Source organism: Coregonus lavaretus (genome assembly GCF_964263955.1).
Source record: "Coregonus lavaretus genome assembly, chromosome: 8".
Lineage (NCBI taxonomy): Eukaryota > Metazoa > Chordata > Actinopteri > Salmoniformes > Salmonidae > Coregonus > Coregonus lavaretus.
In genome coordinates, this window is record NC_139995.1 from 12,869,488 (window position 1) to 12,891,162 (window position 21,675).

The window sequence follows — 21,675 nt, forward strand, 5'->3', positions numbered from 1 at the left end:
AAACCTGTTTCAGTCTTCCAGAGATTTGAGACTGGGACGGAGGTTCACCTTCCAGCAGGACAATGACACTAAGCTTACTGCTAAAGCAACACTTGAGTGGCCTAGTCAAAGCCCAGACCTCAATCCACAGAATCTGTGGTATGACTTAAAGATTGCTGTACACCAGCGGAACCCATCCAACTTGAAGGAGCTGGAGCAGTTTTGCCTTGTAAAATTGGCAAAAATCCCAGTGGCTAGATGTGCCAAGCTTATAGAGACATACCCCAAGATACTTGCAGCTGTAATTGCTGCAAAAGGTGGCTCTACAAAGTATTGACTTTGGGGGGGTGAATAGTTATGCACGCTCAAGTTTTCAGTTTTTCTGTCTTATTTCTTGTTTGTTTCACAATAAAAAATATTTTGCATTTTCAAAGTGGTAGGCATGTTGTGTAAATCAAATGATACAAACCCCCCAAAAATCCATTTTAATTCCAGGTTGTAAGGCAACAAAATAGGAAAAATGCCAAGGGGGTGAATACTTTCGCAAGCCACTGTACCTATGATGTGATTGCTGCCAAGTTAAGTGAAATACATGCAGACTTTAAAATTCAGCACAAAGTGAGGGCCACAGTGACAGACAATGGAAGCAACTTTGTAAAGTCGTTCTGGGAGTTCAGTGGACATGAAGAGGAGCAAGATGAGATGGATGATGGAGTGAGGTTTGATGATGGAGTGAGGTTTGATGATGGAGTGAGGTTTGATGATATGGGTGCGATTCTTGAGGAGGTTGAGCAAGAACTGAACTTTTTTCTCCCTCCACATCAACGTTGTGTGGCACACACCCTCAACTTCAACGCCACCAATGAGGTGGACAAAGCTGCATCCCAAGGTCCATCACGGAAATTGTACAGAAATGCAATGTCAAAATGTTCCAGCATTTGGAACAAAGCACACAGGTCCACATTAGCTTCAGAGGCAATAGAGGATATTGCAAGCATGGAAGTAACTGTGTGACAAGATGGAGCTCAGAGTACCATGCCATCTCCAAACTCAGACCTCACAGATGACCAGCTGGGGCAAATCTGTGACGACCTGGGTGTGAGCAGCAAACTACATCCTCGTGAGATTGCTTTTCTCAAGGAGTACAGTACAGTCCTACAGCCACTCGCAATGGGGGTGAATACTGAGTGCCAATGCCATACACCTGAGTTATTGTGTCTGTGTGTATAACTCCATGCCTGCTCCTTCCTAACTAGGTTTGCAGAGGTAAATTGAGTTTGTGACTGCATATAATTCACTTGGAGAACATACCCATTTCCCTCTGCCCGCCTGCTTGGTCAAACTAATTCAATGCAACAGCAGCAGCACAAAATCCTACCAGTATATTTCACCTCAAGAAGGAAACATGTCCCATCACCGGCCCGGCCTGGGTTGCCTGGTAACCCAACACAACCACAGTTGGTTACCCCAACACACCTTAACCTCATAACTAACCCCAACATGACCAACCTGACTAATTTATACCAGCATGTTAAATGTGCAACCAGAGGAAAAAAACTCTAGACCACCTTTATTCAACACACAGAGACGCGTACAAAGCTCTCCCACGCCCTTCAGCTCTCCCACGCCCTTCATCCTGATTCCTGCTTACAAGCAAAAACTAAAGCAGGAAGCACCAGTGACTTGGTCAATAAAGAAGTGGTCAGATGAAGCAGATGCTAAGCTAAAGGACTGTTTTTCTAGCACAGACTGGAATATGTTCCGGGATTCTTCCGTTGACATTGAGGAGTTCACCACATCAGTCACTGGCTTCATCAATAAGTGCATCGATGACGTCGTCCCCACAGTGACCGTACGTACATACCCCAACCAGAAGCCATGGATTACAGGCAACATCCGCACTGAGCTAAAGGGTAGAGTTGCCGCTTTTAAGGAGCGGGACTCTAACCCGGACGCTTATAAGAAATCCCGCTATGCCCTCCGACAAACCATCAAACAGGCAAAGCGTCAATACTGGACTAAGTTTGAATCGTACTACACCGGCTCCGACGCTCGTCGGATGTGGCAGGGCTTGCAAACTATTACAGACTACAAAGGGAAGCACAGCCGCGAACTGTCCAGTGACACGAGCCTACCAGACGAGCTAAAACACTTATATGCTCGCTTCAAGGCAAGCAACACTGAAGCATGCATGAGAGCATCAGCTGTTCCAGACAACTGTGTGATCACGCTCTCCGTAGCCGATGTGAGTTAGACCTTTAAACAGGTCAACATTCACAAGGCCGCAAGGCCAGACGGATTACCAGGACATGTACTCCGAGCACGCGCTGACCAATTGGCAAGTGTCTTCACTGACATTTTCAAATGTAATACCACCATAGTCCCTGTGCCCAAAAGCATGAAGGTAACCTGCCTAATGACTACAGACCTGTAGCACTCACGTCTGTAGCCATGAAGTGCTTTGAAAGGCTGGTCATGGCTCACATCAACACCATTATCCCAGAAACCCTAGACCCACTCCAATTTGCATACCGCCCCAACAAATCCACAGATGATGCAATCTCTATTGCACTCCACATTGCCCTTTCCCACCTGGACAAAAGGAACACCTACGTGAGAATGTTATTCATTGACTACAGCTCAGCGTTCAACACCATAGTGCCCTCAAAGTTCATCACCAAGCTAAGGACCCTGGGACTAAACACCTCCCTCTGCAACTGGATCCTGGACTTCCTAACGGGCCGCCCCCCAGGTGGTAAGGGTAGGTAACAACACATCTGCCACGCTGATCCTCAACACGGGGGCCCCTCAGGGGTGCGTGCTCAGTCCCCTCATGTACTCCCTGTTCACCCATGACTGCATGGCCAGGCATGACTCCAACACTATCAAGTTTGCCGACAACACAACAGTGGTAGGCCTGATCACCGCCGACAACGATGAGACAGCCTATAGGGAGGAGGTCAGAGACCTGGCCGTGTGGTGCCAGGATAAGAACCTCTCCCTCAACGTGATCAAGACAAAGGAGATGATTGTGGACTACAGGAAAAGAAGGACCGAGCACGCACCCATTCTAATCGACGGGGCTGTAGTGGAGCAGGTTGAGAGCTTCAAGTTCCTTGGTGTCCACATCACCAACAAACTATCATGGTCCAAACACACCAAGACAGTCGTGAAGAGGGCATGACAAAGCCTATTCCCCCTCAGGAGACTGAAAAGATTTGGCATGGGTCCTCAGATCCTCAAAAAGTTCTACAGCTGCACCATCGAGAGCATCCTGACTGGTTGCATCACTGCCTGGTATGGCAACTGCTCGACCTCCGACCGCAAGGCACTACAGAGGGTAGTGCATATGGCCCAGTACATCACTGGGGCCAAGCTTCCTGCCATCCAGGACCTCTATACCAGGAGGTGTCAGAGGAAGGCCCTAAAAATTGTCAAAGACTCCAGCCACCCTAGTCATAGACTGTTCTCTCTGCTACCGCACGGCAAGCGGTACCGGAGCGCCAAGTCTAGGTCCAAAAGGCTTCTTAACAACTTCTACCCCCAAGCCATGAGACTGCTGAACAGCTACCTGGACTATTTGCATTGTCCCCCCCCCTTTTACGCTGCTGCTACTCTCTGTTTATTATTTACATTTTAAATGTTCAGTCATTTAGCAGACGCTCTTATCCAGAGCAACTTACAGTTAGTGAGTGCATACATTTTCATACTGGACCCCCGTGGGAATCGAACCCACAACCCTGGCGTTGCAAGCGCCATGCTCTACCAACTGAGCTACACGGAGGGCTGCATTATCTATGCATAGTCACTTTAACTATACCTACATGTACATATTACCTCAATTACCTCGACTAACCGGTGCCCCCGCACATTGACTCTGTACCGGTACCCCCTGTATATAGCCTCGTTACTGTTATTTTTACTGTTATTTTACTGCTTTTATTTTTTACTTATCTATTGTTTACTTAACACTTATTTTTCTTAAAACTGCATTGTTGGTTAAGGGCTTGTAAGTAAGCAATTCACTGTAAGGTCTACACCTGTTGTATTCAGCGCATGTGACAAATAAAATGTGATTTGATTTGAGTGTAAGTGATAGAGGAATTATGATTATGACTAAAATTGTTCCACCCAATACTGATGATGACCGTGTGAACTGTGTTAGGGTTATCATTACAAACCCACTAACAGAGGGGGTGAGTTAGAAACTGCTGAGACAAACATTCCAGGAGGGAGGAGACTTAGAAACTATTTAAACATTCTATACTTTGGAAATGTACAAACCGCCTAAAGGTGGGAGGAGCAAAGTTCCTTTGTGTGAAGGGGTATAAAAGGCGATGTGTGTGTGTTTTGGCGGGAGAGCTCTCCATGATTAAATAATATAGATCTTTTTTGCTGGTTGTGGACCTTTGTTTAATTCATGATTAAAACCAGAGCCTTAAACCCTCTGGTAATTATTCAGAGCATTAAGTTTAATTAGAGAGAGAAATTCTTGTGACAGTAAGTCAAAATAACAACCATGCTGGTTAACCCATAGCCAATGTGGCTAATGCCTGGGCTAGCCATCTCATTTGGCCGGTAATGGTGGGACGACACACTGGCTGTCGCTGTGATGAATTCTGCTTATTTGATGTGAATCTCCAGCAGGGTCAGAGTTCACCGTTAGATCAGCCACAGCAGTTAGACCTCAATACTCTGATATGATCGATGCACCATTTCCAAAAGTAACAACCTGGCTTTAATACATAACAATCCCTTCACACACCATTAAACTGGCCGCAGTGTACATGTCATTATCGATTCTCAAAGGCTACATGGGCTGTGAACGTTCCTGATGCCCTTCAGATATATCAGTCCACATCACTCTTATATGGGCTGTGATGCTTAGAGAAGGCTTTCCTCTGCACAATGGTAAATCAATCATAATCTTATTCATCTTATTATGTATAGTATGTTTACACTAACCAAAACTGAGTTTTAGTAATGACATACTTGTCATGTGACAACCTCCACAGCTATTTGTTTAGGTTAAGTTTCAGTTGAGTTTATTCATGCTGTACATAATGGCAGCTAAGCGCTGAATTGCTGTGCACAGTACTACCCTAATATTTTAGCTAATACTAAGATGTAATTACACTATCCTTTAGATGGGACATCAGCCAAAGATTCTGTAGAAAAAACATTGGAGATCTAAGTAGTGAGGGACTAAAAGCTTAGTGCCCCGATTCGTCCTTCCCAGATCTGGTTTGGCAGTATTTCAGTATGGCATTAAAAGAGCTGTGTTCGTCGTCACCGGCTTACTAGCCACTGCCGCTCCATATATCATCATTCCATTTGTCAATTACACACACCTGGTTCTTATCCCCTCATTAGTCTGTGTATAAGTGTTCCCTCTGCCCCCTTGTCCTTGTGGGTGATTGTTTATTGTGAGAGTAGTGTAGCTTGGTGGAGCTACTCGTACCATGTATTGCCGGGGTAGATTTTTCCCCTGTGCCTGTATATTGTTGGAGCTACCCGTACCTTGTATTGCCAGGGTAGATGGTTTCCCCTGTGCCTGTTTTCTGTTGTCGCTATCAAGCGCAATTGTGTACAACGGAATAAACTCTGTATTCGGTGATATACCCTCCTGCGCCTGACTCCTTCTATCACACTCATCACAGAGTCACCCACCCGCTATGGAGTCAGCGGGAGAGGAGCGCATGCCTGGAGTCGTGGCACGGGTCCAGGAGCATTCCACGATGCTGGCCAGCTTGGGGGAAGCGATGGATCGGGTGCTTCAGGTCGTCCAACGCCTGGAGAGGAGAGGACCCGATCTGTCGAGACCAGCTGGCCAACCGGATCCAGCCACCTACACCCCAGCACCTGGAGGGATCCAGATATCCCGACCACGGGCGTTCGACGGGACGGCGGCTCTCTGCCAAGGATTCCTCCTCCAACTGGAGCTCTACTTCTCCAGCATCAGGCCGGCCCCATCGGAGCGGGAGAAGGTGTCCGTCCTCGTTTCCTGCCTCTCGGGGGAAAACCCTGGAGTGGGCCAACACGGTTTGGAACAAAGGAGGAGCCGCGTTGGAGAACTACGGGGAGTTCGCTCGCCTCTTTTGGGCTGTCTTCGCATTGGACTTCACATTGGAGTTTCGGACTCTGGCAGCGGGGTCCGGGTGGAACGAGTGGGCCCTGATTGATCATTTCCGGTGCCATCTGCGGGAGGACGTCCGACGGGAGCTAGCCTGCCAGGACACCATGTTGTCTTTCACTCAACTGGTGGACATGGCCATCCGTTTGGACAACCTGCTGGCAGCCAGAGGAGGTCCTGGTAGGGGTCTGCCCGTTTCCACCCCGGACGACTCGGATCCCGAGCTAATGGAGCTGGGTGGAGGCGCCGTCTGAGAGAGCGGAGGACGACAGCAACAGTGCCACTCTGGTGGCACGAAGGGACAGTACACCACACGTCGTCGTCAACGCTCTTTTGGGTCTGGAGGCGGCAGGCAGGGCACTCTCGCATCACTCCAGGTATCGAACACCCACACTCGTTCAGATCTACTTTCCCGATCACATGGTAGTTCCCCAGTGTAAGGCGCTATTCGATTCAGGCGCAGCTGGGAACTTTATGGACAGGGCATTCTCACACCGTCAAGGCATTTCATTGGTTCCCCTATCCATTCCACTCCCCATCAGAGCACTTGATAGTCAACCATTAGGGTCCGGGTTTGTTAAGGAAGTTACTGTACCAGTCACCATGATCACCCAGGAGACTCATTGTGAGCAGGTTACTTTTTCGATTATTGAGTCTCCTGCTTTCCCTGTGGTATTAGGTATCCCTTGGCTAGCACTCCACAACCCCACCTTCTCATGGCCGCAGAGGGTTCTCACGGGGTGGTCGCGAGAGTGTCAGGGTAGGTGTCTAGGTGTTTCCGTTGTTGCAACCACAGTTGAAAGTCCAGACGGTACATCCACCGTGCGGATTCCACCCGAATACCTAGATTTGGCGCATGCATTTTCTAAGACGCAGGCGACAAAATTACCACCTCATCGGGCGGGGGTTTGCGCGATAAACCTTTGGGTAGACGCTGTACCTCCCAGGAGTCATGTGTACCCCCTGTCGCAGGCTGAAGTGGAGGGACATATATACCCCTGAACCGAGTCCCTGGTTCAGGGGTATATACGTCCCTCCACTTCACCCGCCTCCTCGAGTTTCTTCTTTGGGAAGAAGAAAGACGGTGGTCTGCGCCCATGCATTGATTATCAATCACTGAACAAGGAGACGATAAGATTTAGTTATCCTCTCCCCCTCATTCCTTCAGTGATTGAGTCAATGCATGGGGCGTGCTTCTTCACCAAATTAGATCTCAGGAGTGCATACAACCTGGTGCGTGTTCGGGAGGGGGATGAGTGGAAGACAGCATTCAGCACAACCACGGGGCATTATGAATACCTGGTGACGCCCTACAGTTTGATGAATGCTCCATCCGTCTTCCAGTCCTTTGTGAACAAGGTGTTTCGGGACATGCTTGGTCGCGGTGTAGTGGTCTACATCGATGACATCCTGGTGTATTCCGCCACGCGCGCCGAGCATGTGTCCCTGGTTCGCAAAGTACTGGCCCGACTGTTGGAAAATGACCTTTATGCCAAGGCAGAGAAGTGTATGTTTTTCCAGCAGTCCGTCTCCTTCCTCGGATACTGCATTACCACCTCAGGTGTAGAGATGGAGGGAGATCGCATTTCAGCCGTGCGTAATTGACCGACTCCAACCACAGTTAAGGAGGTGCAGCACTTCCTTGGCTTTGCCAACTACTATCAGAGGTTTATCCGGGGCTTTGGCAAGGTCGCAGCTCCCATTACATCCCTGTTGAAGGGTGGGCCATCCCGGCTCCGCTGGTCTGCTGAGGCTGACCTGGCCTTCAGTAAACTGCAGGGTCTGTTCACCTCAGCCCCGGTAATGGCCCACCCCGATCCATCACTACCGTTCGTAGATGCGTCCGAGGTAGGGATAGGCGCTGTCCTATCTCAACGCTCAGGCACGCCACCCAAGCTCCGCCCCCGTACCTTCTTCTCTAAGAAGCTCATTCCGGCGGAGCAGAACTATGACGTTGGTGATCGGGAGCTGTTGGCTGTTGTCCGAGCTTTGACCGTGTGGAGGCATTGGCTCGAAGGGGCGAAATACCCTTTCCTCGTCTGGATGGACCACCGAAACCTGGAGTACATCCGGGAAGCGAGGAGGCTGAATCCTCGCCAGGCCAGGTGGGCCCTATTCTTCACCCGGTTTGATTTTACACTGTCATACATTCCGGGTACGAAGAACGTGAAGGCAGACGCACTGTCCCGGCTGTATGACACAGAGGAGAGGCCCAGAGACAACACCCCCATACTCCCGGCCTCCTGCATTGTGGCGCCAGTAGTATGGGCGATGGACGCGGATATAGAGCAGGCATTACGCACAGATCCATCTCCACCTCAGTGTCCAGCTGGGCTGCGGTACGTGCCTGCTCTTATCCGTGATTGTCTGATCTACTGGGCACACACGACACCCTCCTCTGGTCACCCAGGTTTCGGTCGTACAGTGCGCTGCCTGACCGGGAAGTACTGGTGGCCTACCTTGGCTAAGGACGTGAGGGTGTATGTCTCCTCCTGCTCGGTGTGCGCCCAGGGTAAGTCACCTAGGCACCTCCCAATGGGTTAGTTACAACCTTTACCAGTTCCACAACGACCATGGTCTCACCTAAGTGTTGATTTCTTGACTGATCTTCCCAGCTCTCCCAAGGTAACACCACCATCCTGGTTGTTGTGGACTGCTTTTCCAAGTCCTGCCCCCTCCTTCCTCTGCCCGGTCTCCCCACGGCCCTGCAAACTGCGGAGGCCCTGTTTACTCATGTCTTCCGGCACTACGGGGTACCAGAGGATATAGTGTCCGACCGAGGTACCCAGTTCACGTCCAAGGTCTGGAAGGCGTTCATTGAACGTCTGAGTGTTTCGGTCAGCCTGACCTCTGGGTTCCACCCCGAGTCTAATGGGCAGGTGGAATGGGTAAATCAGGATGTGGGTAGGTTCCTGCGGTCCTACTGCCAGGACCGGCCGGGGGAGTGGTCGGTGTTCTTGCCATGGGCAGAATATGCCCAGAACTCTCTCCGCCACTCCTCTACTAACCTAACGCCATTCCAATGTGTTTTAGGTTACCAACCGGTTCTGGCACCGTGGCACCAGAGCCAGACCGAGGCTCCTGCGGTGGATGACTGGTTTCAGCGCGTGGAGGAGACGTGGGATGCTGCCCACGTTCACCTCCAGCGCGCCGTGCGTCGTCAGAAGGCCAATGCTGACCACCACCGCAGTGAGGCCCCGGTCTTCGTACCGGGGTATCGGGTCTGGCTCTCGACCCGGAATCTGCCCGTCCGCATGCCCTGCCAGAAGCTGAGCCCGCGGTTTGTGGGGCCGTTTAAAGTCCTGAGGAGAATCAACAAGGTCACTTATAGGTTATTACTTCCCCCTGATTACCGTATTAACCCCTCGTTTCATGTGTCTCTCCTCAGGCCGGTGGTGGCTGGTCCGCTCCAGGAGTCTGAGATGCGGGAGGTTCCTCCACCTCCTCTGGACATTGAGGGGGCCCCGGCGTACTCTGTCCGTTCCATCCTGGATTCGAGGCGTCGGGTGGGGGGCCTTCAGTACCTCGTGGAGTGGGAGGGGTACGGTCCGGAGGAACGGTGCTGGGTCCCAGTCAGGGATATCCTCGCTCCCTCCCTGTTGCGGGATTTCCACCGTCGCCATCCGGTTCGCCTTGCTCCGCGTCCTCCTCCGCGTCCTCCGGGGTCGGAGCGCTGCTGGAGCTGCACGTCAAGGGGGAGGGGGGGGGGGGGGGGGGGGGGGTAGTGTCACGACTTCCGCCGAGGCTGCCTCCCCTCCTTGTTCGGGCAGGCTTCGGCGTTCGTCGTCACCGGCTTACTAGCCACTGCCGCTCCATATATCATCATTCCATTTGTCTTGTCTTGTCAATTACACACACCAGGTTCTTATCCCCTCATTAGTCTGTGTATAAGTGTTCCCTCTGCCCCCTTATCCTTGTGGGTGATTGTTTATTGTGAGAGAAGTGTAGCTCGGTGGAGCTACTCGTACCTTGTATTGCCGGGGTAGATTTTTCCCCTGTGCCTGTTTTCTGTTGGTGCTATCCAGCGCAATTGTGTACGACGGAATAAACTCTGTATTCGGTGATATACCCTCCTGCGCCTGACTCCTTCTATCACACTCATCACAAGCTGTATATTTCAGCTTGGCCTTAAGAGCAGTATCAAGGTGCACAGCAGGAAAGGGGAAGTGACAGAAATGCTGTGATCCTCATTAATATTCACTGAAGAGACTAAGGTTTAGCAAAACATCATCACTGCTGATGAACTGCAGGTCACAGCAAGACCTACGATTTTCCAGGCGTTTGGATCCCGGGTTTGATTTTACAAGCATGTTAACTCTAGATATGGTGTCTTGCCGAGGCAGTAATTATTGGTAATGAGTCTAATTGTGCGGTGTGAGGCTAATGGTTGCGTCTGACTCTACCATAACAACACTCCCCTGAACCAGTACCATAGTATTATGGTGGTGTAGCAGATGGCTAAGTTACCATCGTTACTGCCTTCCTGAGACATGAAGTAGTGCTACCTCTGATCGCTAACACACTGGCTTGTAGAGTATGTTCTAGCGTGGTGTGGGTTCGAATCCCGGGTCCGCAGGGGCTGGGTTGGACTGCATTATACATAACCCTAAGCCATGAGGGTTCCCTATAGGTTTATCTGATTCAAGGCCACTATAACACAATGAACTCTGTTAAGATGGCTGTTGTTTCAGACCATATCATTACCTTTGAGACATCAACAAACATCTTGGGGTCAGAGACATATAGATATGTTATTATATGGCTCTATATGTGGTGTGTCAATTTCAAAGCATGAAACGCTTGATAGATGTGGTTGGTCAGAGATTCCAGAATGTGGCCTGGTCTCTAATTGACCAATAAACAGCATAAAAGGAGACTCTCTGGCCTCTAATTAATGTATTTCTCCTGTTCCACCAACCAGAGTGATGCTCTGTCTGTCCTCAGCTCAAGTCCTGCCTGCCCATTGACATTATGGACAATTTCCCTTATTGATGTCCCACATTACTCTTGTGGGCAATGACCTACCTAATAGTGAATGAAGGCATGTCATACAGATAATGGCCTCTTAGGGTATCACCAATAGACTATTAGATAATGCTAATATTACCTGCAACTACATGACAAATGTCTGCAGATAGACTTCAAAAGCTGGCGTTTGAGTCACAGCTAGGGCCAAAAGGAATTGTATTTCAGTCAGTCAATACACTTCTAAGTCGATGGTGTGTGTGTGTGACAGTGTGAGTGTGTATTGTTTGTTAGTGTGTGTGTGTGTGTGTCTCTGTGTGTGTGTGTGTGTGTGTGTGTGTGTGTGTGTGTGTGTGTGTGTGTGTGTGTGTGTGTGTGTGTGTGTGAGTGAGTGAGTGAGTGAGTGAGTGAGTGAGTGATGTAGCAAATTGTCCATTTGCGGTATATCCGATGGGCTCAGGGATATCATTAGTCACAGCGTGCTCCCTCTCATTAAATGGCCCAGTCGCCATGGCAGCCTCACAAAGGCCAGCCCCTCCCCCCAGCGCATGGAGAGTGACTGGCCAATTAGAGCAATGCACAGTGACATGCAGTCTGCTGTGATTACAGCTCTAAGGAGAGGAGAGCCACGCAGAGGAAAACCATGCACCAGCATGCCCCTCTACAGATCCCTCTGTCTACCTCCAAACAAGCACAGTGACTGTCGGTGTGCCGGCCAGACCCTGGAGGCTGGAGGTTATGTCTGCTGAGAGAGTAAGCAGGGCACCCTCGTCCCTCTATTAATACTCCCAACCTGTCCGCTGCCATCAGGAGAGTTTAGATAGGTTGCCTGCAGAGAGAGGGGGAGCAGTAATTAACTACATTACACAAAAACATCTGTGGCACAACCACGCTGTGAAGAAGATCCTGCAGGTAAGCGGATAACCGTAAGAAAAATTGAGAATTGTGACTTTTGTGATAGAGGCACCAAATTTCACACACAGATAGGAAAAGTCCTTAGAAGTGTTTTAGCTATAGTGGCATGGCAGATTTTTTATATTACCCCCCTGGCAGCCATTTCCTATACATGTATTTTAAGGACTTCAGGAGATGTTGCCAGTGGTTCTGTGTTTCACCTGTGTGGTGGCCATTTTGTGGTGCCCATGGAGACAGACGAGGAGAGTGAAAAGAGCCCTCTAATCAGACCAACTTGAGGAGACGATTACAGAGAATATTCCACATAGTCATTCATACTCATGTTTTCACTGCAGATTCTTCCTCTCACACACTGGACACTACGACAACCTAACACAGACACACCTACGCACTGACACGCCCACACATACTGGACACTACAACACATACACACCTACGCACTGACATGTCCACACATACTGGACACTACAACACATACACACCTACGCACTGACATGTCCACACATACTGGACACTACAACACATACACACCTACGCACTGACATGTCCACACATACTGGACACTACAACACATACACACCTACGCACTGACATGTCCACACATACATAGAGAGCAGAGAGCAGCTCCTCCAGGGCTATTCTGAAGCAATCGGCAGAGTTAAACGGCACTTTGCGTTTTTTTGTAAGCCACAAAAGAGAAAAGAGAAAGAAAGAGAAGAACATTCTGTCTGGGTAGATGGAGCCATTGGTCTCTCTCTCTGCGTACATCTTTGTGTTTCTGGGTGAATGGTTCACTGCTTTTTGATAATAAAAACCACAGAAAAAATACATCACTTTCTCCAGGCAATGCTCTGCTTACATTGACCACAAAACAAACAACGATGCTGAACAAAAAGCTGGGAATTCAAAATGTATCTTACATTTGTACTGAGTGTTCCTTATGAATAAAGCTGCATCAGTTTACCAATTCTTCTCTGTTACTTATAAGCAAAGAGGGGTATTATTTTCCCTTTACCCTGAGGACATGGGGGATGGAGGGAGGGGAGACATGGAATGCAGTAACTGAGTAATGAGTTAATAGCTGGTCAATTATCTGAGTGGAGGGAGAAAATAAATGGAAGTAAAGCTATAGGCAGTGTATTTATTCTCTGATAGTTATTTTTAGTCACGCAACATTAACCCCAAAGAATAGAGGAAAGGGGGAGAGGGAGTAAAAGTAATACACATAAACATTGCACACACTTGCAAATAGAAACACTCTTAACCACACACACAAGCACAAACACATCAACATAAAATAATCTGATACCAGACACAATGGCACCTGTGCTGCTTGTTGTAATTTCTGTCACGACTTGAGGAAAAACATTTATTTCTGTCTTTCTTCCCCTCTGTTTGTATCTCTCTCTCTCTCTCTACCTCTGTATCTCTCTCGCTCTACCTCTGTATCTCTCTTCCTGTCTTTCTCTTCTCTCTCTCTGGGCTCTATTTTAACAAACCTAATGCAATTGTAAATATTAGAGCTGGCGGTAGAGTTATAGGTTCAGGGGTGTGTCAGAAATATTTTTGCTATTTTCACAAACTGAATTATGGGCGCAGTAGCTGGCAGTGGTGCGAAAGGGCTGGGTTATGAAGAATAAACAAGTTGGGGGTGTGTTGACTCTTGGCCCATCATTGGCCAATCAGAACCTGCTCCATGGCTAAATATGTGGTTGCTTCAAGTTGTGTATTTACGGTCTTTTATGTATTGCATTGTCATCAACTCCAACTCGAATGTAAGTCCTTTATAGCCTAGTTCGTTAAATAGCCTGCCCCATATTTGCTAAATACTGTATGTTGAACATTGTTCTAATTGAAAGAGAGAGGAGAAAGAGCGGGTTGAAGGGTAAGGGGTGAAGTTGATATGGTATCAAAGCCACAGGAGCAGCAGAAAAAAGCTGTTAGCGGGAGCGCACCGTGCCTTAATCGATTGTGAACAGTGCTGCAGAGCACAGCCAATCACAACGGATCCCAGAGACTTCTCTGGGTTAGAGCACTTACACGCTGTCTGCCGCCCGATCAGTGAAAGGAAAGAAGGAGAAGAGTGAAAGAGACAGAGGCAGAAAAAAACAAAGAGATGGAGAGAAAGAGGGAGTTGGAGAAGATTTAGGCTCAGCTATTCTATTTGAGTGACCTTGACTTGAGAGAGCTTGTTTGGGTTCTAAGCTCAGACTGTGTGTGTGTGTGGGTGTGCGTGTGTGTGCATGAGCGCAGTCTGTTTGTGTGGGGGTTTTGTGCAGTTGGCATCAGAAAAGTCCAACTCAGAGATGACCTCTAAGAAACATCATGTCACACTGTCTAAAACAGAAACGTCTCATGAAAGTTCATTAAATTGAATTCTAAAATAAGATAAAGGAGCGATCTGAAACCTATTGAGGATATTTTTGGGTTGACAACCAATAGGCTATTAATGACAAGCAGCCAGGCTGACAGCCAGTCACTCAAACACACAGCTGCAGAGCAGCGCCATCAAAACAAGACACTATCTTCTTCTGACACACGTCATTTACATTCCTCTGCCTCTTCCTCTCTATCCAGCTCATTTCTTGTTGTAAAACCCAATATGGAGGTGGTTCTTCCTGACAGTCAAGTTGTGACACTGATGGGAGAAATCCCATTAGTCTTGCTTGACTGGGTTCACCTTTTAGAACCATCCCAGTGTAGTTATGAGCAGGAAAGAAAAGATGGGGTGCCAGATTAAGATATCAGGCTCTGTGTTGATATTAGGAGAGAAGGCAAAGAGAGAGAGAGCTCCATAGGGAGATACAGTGAGGGAAAAAAGTATTTGATCCCCTGCTGATTTTGTACATTTGCCCACTGACAAAGACATGATCAGTCTATAATTTTAATGGTAGGTTTATTTGAACAGTGAGAGACAGAATAAAAATAAAAAAATCCAGAAAAACGCATGTCAAAAATTTTATAAATTGATTTGCATTTTAATGAGGGAAATAAGTATTTGACCCCTCTGCAAAACATGACTTAGTACTTGGTGGCAAAAACCTTGTTGGCAATCACAGAGTTCAGACGTTTCTTGTAGTTGGCCACCAGGTTTGCACACATCTCAGGAGGGAATTTGTCCCACTCCTCTTTGCAGATCTTCTCCAAGTCATTAAGGTTTCGAGGCTAACGTTTGGCAACTCAAACTTTCAGCTCCCTCCACAGATTTTCTATGGGATTAAGGTCTGGAGACTGGCTAGGCCACTCCAGGACCTTAATGTGCTTCTTCTTGAGGCACTTCTTTGTTGCCTTGGCTGTGTGTTTTGGGTCATGGTCATGCTGGAATACCCATCCACGACCCATTTTCAATGCCCTGGCTGAGGGAAGGAGGTTCTCACCCAAGATTTGATGGTACATGGCGCCGTCCATCGTCCCTTTGATGCAGTGAAGTTGTCCTGTCCCCTTAGCAGAAAAACACCCCCAAAGCATAATGTTTCCACCTCCATGTTTGACTGGGGATGGTGTTCTTGGGGTCATAGGCAGCATTCCTCCTCCTCCAAACACGGCGAGTTGAGTTGATGCCAAAGAGCTCGATTTTGGTCTCATCTGTCCACAACACTTTCACCCAGTTCTCCTCTGAATCATTCAGATGTTCATTGGCAAACTTCAGACAGGCCTGTATATGTGCTTTCTTGAGCAGGGGGACCTTGCAGGCGCTGCAGGATTTCAGTCCTTCAAGGCGTAGTGTGTTACCAATTGTTTTCTTGGTGGCTATGGTTCCAGCTGCCTTGAGATCATTGACAAGGTCCTCCTGTGTAGTTCTGGGCTCATTGCTCACCGTTCTCATGATCATTGCAACTCCACGAGGTGAGATCTTGCATGGAGCCCCAGGCTGAGGGAGATTGACAGTTATTTTGTGTTTCTTCCATTTGCGAATAATCGCACCAACTGTTGTCACCTTCTCACCAAGCTGCTTGGCGATGCTCTTGTAGCCCATTCCAGCCTTGTGTAGGTCTACAATCTTGTCCCTGACATCCTTGGAGAGCTCTTTGGTCTTGGCCATGGTGGAGAGTTTGGAATCTGATTGATTGATTGCTTCTGTGTACAGGTGTCTTTTATACAGGTAACAAGCTGAGATTAGGAGCACTCCCTTTAAGAGTGTGCTCCTAATCTCAGCTCGTTACCTGTATAAAAGACACCTGGGAGCCAGAAATCTTTCTAACTGAGAAGGGGGTCAAATACTTATTTCCCTCATTAAAATGCAAATCAATTTATAACATTTTTGACATGCATTTTTCTTGATTTTTTTGTTGTTATTCTGTCTCTCACTGTTCAAATAAACCTACCATTAAAATTATAGACTGATCATTTTTTTGTCAGTGGGCAAACATACAAAATCAGCAGGGGATCAAATACTTTTTTCCCTCACTGTATAAGAGGGTTTGAATATCCCCCACTGGCAATGTGATATTCTTGTCATCTTAGAGAGGGTGTAGATTTCATCAAGTAATACCATGTATTGGCATACTGTCACACGCACACACACAAACATGATTTCTAGTGAATGTAGAAAGCAATAGAGCCACAGTAGGCCTACCATCAATCATGAAGCTCACTCAGACAAGTTGGTTGATGCCAACTTGATGATAACACAGGGTAAACCCTACCTCTTTGGTGAAGTATGCAGGGTATTTTCCATGGAATGCCAAGCTATGCTGCACCTTCCACAAGGATCTGAAGTGCCATAAAAAAGGGCCTAATCACAGCTTCAAGTGTGAGTGTGGTTCTGGTCAAGGGCATGCGGTCAATAAGCAGAACTGCCCATTTAAATGGTTGTCGGTTGTCTAGGAAACAGGTGCAGAAATCTGGGATTTGTATGGTGGCTGGGTAGAGAAGCCTGGGAGGGAGCATTTAGCAGCAACTCTTTAGATCAACAGCAAGGAGACAGAATGTCACCCAGTCACACACAGGAGCCCCAACATAACACGCTCTAGCAGAACCACTGCAGCACCAATAACAAAATCAGACCGTTATAGAGATGTTTATGCTCCACATAAGGAATAATATGAAAGGTTTCATACTTTAGTTACCGGAGTACCTGAATTTCATATGTTCAGTGGTATCTTTTGTTTTCAAGTTGATGTGTAATATCCCATACTAGTGTGTTTAAAAATGTTTGATTTTAAAAGTACATTGAAAACCAGATCTCTACTGAAATTATGAGGATAACAGTTCCGGGCTAAAACCTCTTTCTAGCACTTGATCAGGTACATACTTCACAACATGTAGTACGGTTAACCTATGGCTGATGTTTGCTTTTGGGTATAAACATCAGTTTTTGCTAGGGGGCCCCCAACATTGTACATTTCTTAAGAACTTGGTCCGGGTCTCAACTTACTGTTGAGAGTTAGAATAGTAGAATTCATGGGTTGCATGTTTCGTCACAATATTGTTTTGAACGTTTGCTTTGGACTGATGCCCAACTGAGCATTCTGCTCAATGCATCGTCAATGAGCGCTGATGAAGATTTCAGCAAAAGTCCATTAGTGGCTTGAAAATACTATGACATTCAAAAGGAGGCAAATAATTAGTATGAAAACCTTTTGTCATCATTTTGATGTTGCCAGATTGACTTCAGATGAAATATAACGTTAGCTATTTAGCTAAGATTGAGGGGAGGCCACCGGATTTTAGCTAGCTAACGTTAGCATTGCTAGCTACTGTATTTTTGACTAACTTTACTAGCTAATGACAACATTGCCATCTGTCTAAAGTAAATTTGATGACATGATAATGCTGGCAAAGTTGTTTCCTACTAAATATTTGACTACTTTAGCAATGTCATCGTATTTCCAGGCACTATAGTGTAATTTAGACTAAATAGTAGTTAGCCTCCATCCAGAATGACTGGGCTTATCACCACTTTAGGGCACCACTATGGCGCCGTCGGCAGAGGGCGGCTTGAGAACTTTCATAACAATGGCATGACGCAACCAAGTGACAGAGTGTAAACCTATGAACACACAAGGTGCAATTTCGAAATTCTGTAGTGCATCAGCAGTTTTTATCTTGTTATGTGAGTCACTGACAGTCACTCAATTAGCCTATGTCAGCTAAACAATTTTAGATGAGTCTAGCCATCTATCTAAACCTTGTAACCATGGCAGAATTACCGACCAGGTACACCAGGCACATGCCCAGGGGCCCTGACCTCCAGGGGGCCCACATTGATTTTGTTAGTCACTCTAACTCAGATACCATATGAACATGACATAAGTCATGGCAAAATCTTTAGAATTGCTGGACATTAGCCTTTAAAACCGTCAAAAGAGGGGCCACTAAAATGTTTTGTCCACGAGGTGGGGGGGCCCCCTAACCAAATCTCACTTAGGGCCCCCAAAAGCTAGGGCTGGCCCTGACAGAATGAGCACCAATACTAATGCTCCGACATTGCTTACATTTACATTTACATTTTAGTCATTTAGCAGACGCTCTTATCCAGAGCGACTTACAGTTAGTGAGTGCATACATCTTATCCTAATATTTATATATTTCTTAATTCCATTCTTTTACTTTTAGATTTGTGTGTATTGTTGTGCATTGTTAGATATTACTGCACTGTTGGAGCTAGGAACACAAGCATTTTGCTACACCCGCAATAACATCTGCTAAATATGTGTATGCGACCAATAGCATTTGATTTGATTTAGAAGAAGAGGAAGAATACTTTATTGTACATTTTCTTAGAAGTACATAGAGGTTTTTGGAATGATGACAAAACCAACATTTCACAGTATTTGCTGCACAATCCACAATACAAAATAGATTCAAAAACTATATCTGAGCTCTAAATATATGAACTCTAATTATAATTGTGATAACATGCTGATGTATTGTGGGTTTTATTGGTATGAAAGACGATGCGGCTAATAAATCACACATACATGACTGGCAACCAAAATGGCAGGAAAATATTTAAGTAGGGACTTCACCTAGGCAGCACTACTGAGAGAGACCATCCACCTGCAGGAAACATCAGCACCCAGTTTCACCTGTTGGGTTACATTAACTACTACTGCCCCCTGGTGTGCAAATAGGAGAGGACTGAGATGTGTACCTGCTAGGATGGTGTACCTCAATTAAGAATATGGACAGAGAATAATATTTTCACAGTCATAAGCATCATGTAAATTAAATAGAATGATAATCTCAGTCATCACTGATAAGTTGACAGTGCTATATATTTTTAAGTTGAAGAATTACATATAAATACTGTAGCACCAATTCTCCTTCATTCAATTGGAGCTTGAAGCTGCAACTGAATACTAATGAAAGAACAGTTACAACAGAGCAATATCACACTTTTCTGGCAGGCCTATTGAGAGATGTTTTTTGTTTTTTTCCTTCCTTAGACATATTGGCTACTATGGGGAGACACGTTCGTTCACCTTTAAAGAAAATACAGTTTAAAAATGATAACAATTAAATCTAAAACGTTAATGTTTTATGACACCCTTTATAAAAGCTAACTCTTTGGTAGGAAAATAAATATGGCTGCTCACCCAGGAGCCACTTACATTATATTGACTGTACAGCTGAACTAACAGTTCTTCTTCCTGGAAAAGGATGACGTTCCCCTGAGAGTTTCATGTCCCTGTAGTGACAGATAGACATGTCAGCACTTCCAGAAAAACCCTGCTGCCTCCTCCATCCTCCCCACCCTCCCCCAACCCCACTCTCACTCACATCACAGGTCAGCTATCATGAGGACGACAGTGAAACATCCATACACCCATGTGTTAGCTAGGATTTCTAGTAACACTCTGATTTCACTCCTTGTAGGCTAATGTCTTCCCCTCCTTCTCGCTCATGCATACACAGACAGACATGAATTTGGTCTTATATTCTCAAGGCTAGATTAATTGAGTGCTGATGCTGTGCGAGAGATGCAGATACACTGGGACAGATCAGATCCTTGTAACTTTACAGAGTGGTGTGTGGACGGCTTGACGTTGCTCTGGTGTTGCTGAACTGCGAAGGGGAGATAGGCCACGGGCATGACTTTGACGGGGATGTTTCAAATCCAATTGCCATGGTCCTGTCCCAGCTTGGCCTCGCTATCAGAGCAGATAACGTGCTCTAGTAAAGGTTACTATGTAACCGTGACATTTCTGTTGAGACTGAACAATAAGCATTCCTGAGATTCCTGGACTAATACTGCATTTATGTAAGGATGTGTGTTCATGTGTGTATTGTGTGTGTGCAAGTGGGTGTATTTAGTTAAAGTAAATTAAATTGTACATTTTATACAATGTAAAATGTGTGTGTCAATGGTTACTGTACTCAATAAGAGTCATAATTACTATACAAGACATGTGGGGAATAGTCCATGAAAACCTAAACAGCTGTGCTCTCTGCTATTACAAACAAAGGTTTATTCTGTGCTCTAAAAAGGGATTTTTCTCTCAGAGTCATGTTTGGAGGGGCTTCAAGTTAATTAAAAGCGCAAGGCAAGCTGAATCTCCAAGAAGGAAATCAGAAATATGATAAGACAGACAAAATTTGACTGAATTGTGTATAAAAACATTATTGGTATAGAAATATGCAACAACAAAAAAATCTCTCTCTATCATCTTCTCTCTTCCTCTCTGTCCCTGGTTGGAGCTGTATCCGATTGTGGGTTGAGATCAATGAGTTCTTTAAAAGACAGAGCATACGTATTATAGGAAGCAGTAGGGATGTTACAGAGATGTTTGCTGTTTCTTACACTTTTCTTAATAATGTGCAGGTCAATCTCTCCCGGATCAAAGTAGAGGAGAGATTGACGTCATCATTACTTGTATTTGTGAGAAGTATTGACATGTTGAATGCACCGAGCTGTCTGTTTAAACCACTAGCACATAGCTCAGACACCAATGCACACCCTACAAGACATGCCACCAGAGGTCTTTTCACAGTCCCCAAGTCCAGAACAGACTATGGGAGGCGCACAGTACTACATAGAGCCATGACTTCATAGAGCTCTATTCCACATCAAGTAACTCATGCAAGCAGTAAAATTTGATTTAAAAAACAGATAAAAATACACCTTATGGAACAGCGGGGACTGCGAAGAGACACACACACACAGGCACAGACACACGCATACACACACACACGATAACATATGCACTATACACACATGTACACATGGATTTTGTGTTGTTGATACAGTACCTTCAGAAAGTATTCATACCCCTTGACTTATTCCACATTTTGTTGTGTTACAGCCTTTATTAAAAATGGATTAAATTGGGTTTTTTCTCACCCATCTACACACAGTACCCCATTACGACAATGTGAAAACATGTTTTTAGAATTTTTTGCAAATGTCTTGAAAATGAAATACAGAAATATCTAATTTACATAAGTATTCACACCCCTGAGTCAATACATGTTAAAATCACCTTTTGGCAGTGATTACAGCTGTGAGTCCTTCTGGGTAATCCAAGCTCTGTCAAATTGGTTGTTGAACATTGCTAGTCTTTCAAGTCTTGCCATAGATTTTCAAGCAAAACTGTGACTCGGCCACTCAGGAACATTCACTATCTTCTTGGTAAGCAACTTCAGTGTAGATTTGGCCTTGTATTTTAGGTTATTGTCCTGCTGAAAGGTGAATTCATCTGTCTGGTGGAAAGCAGACTGAACCAGGTTTTCCTCTAGGA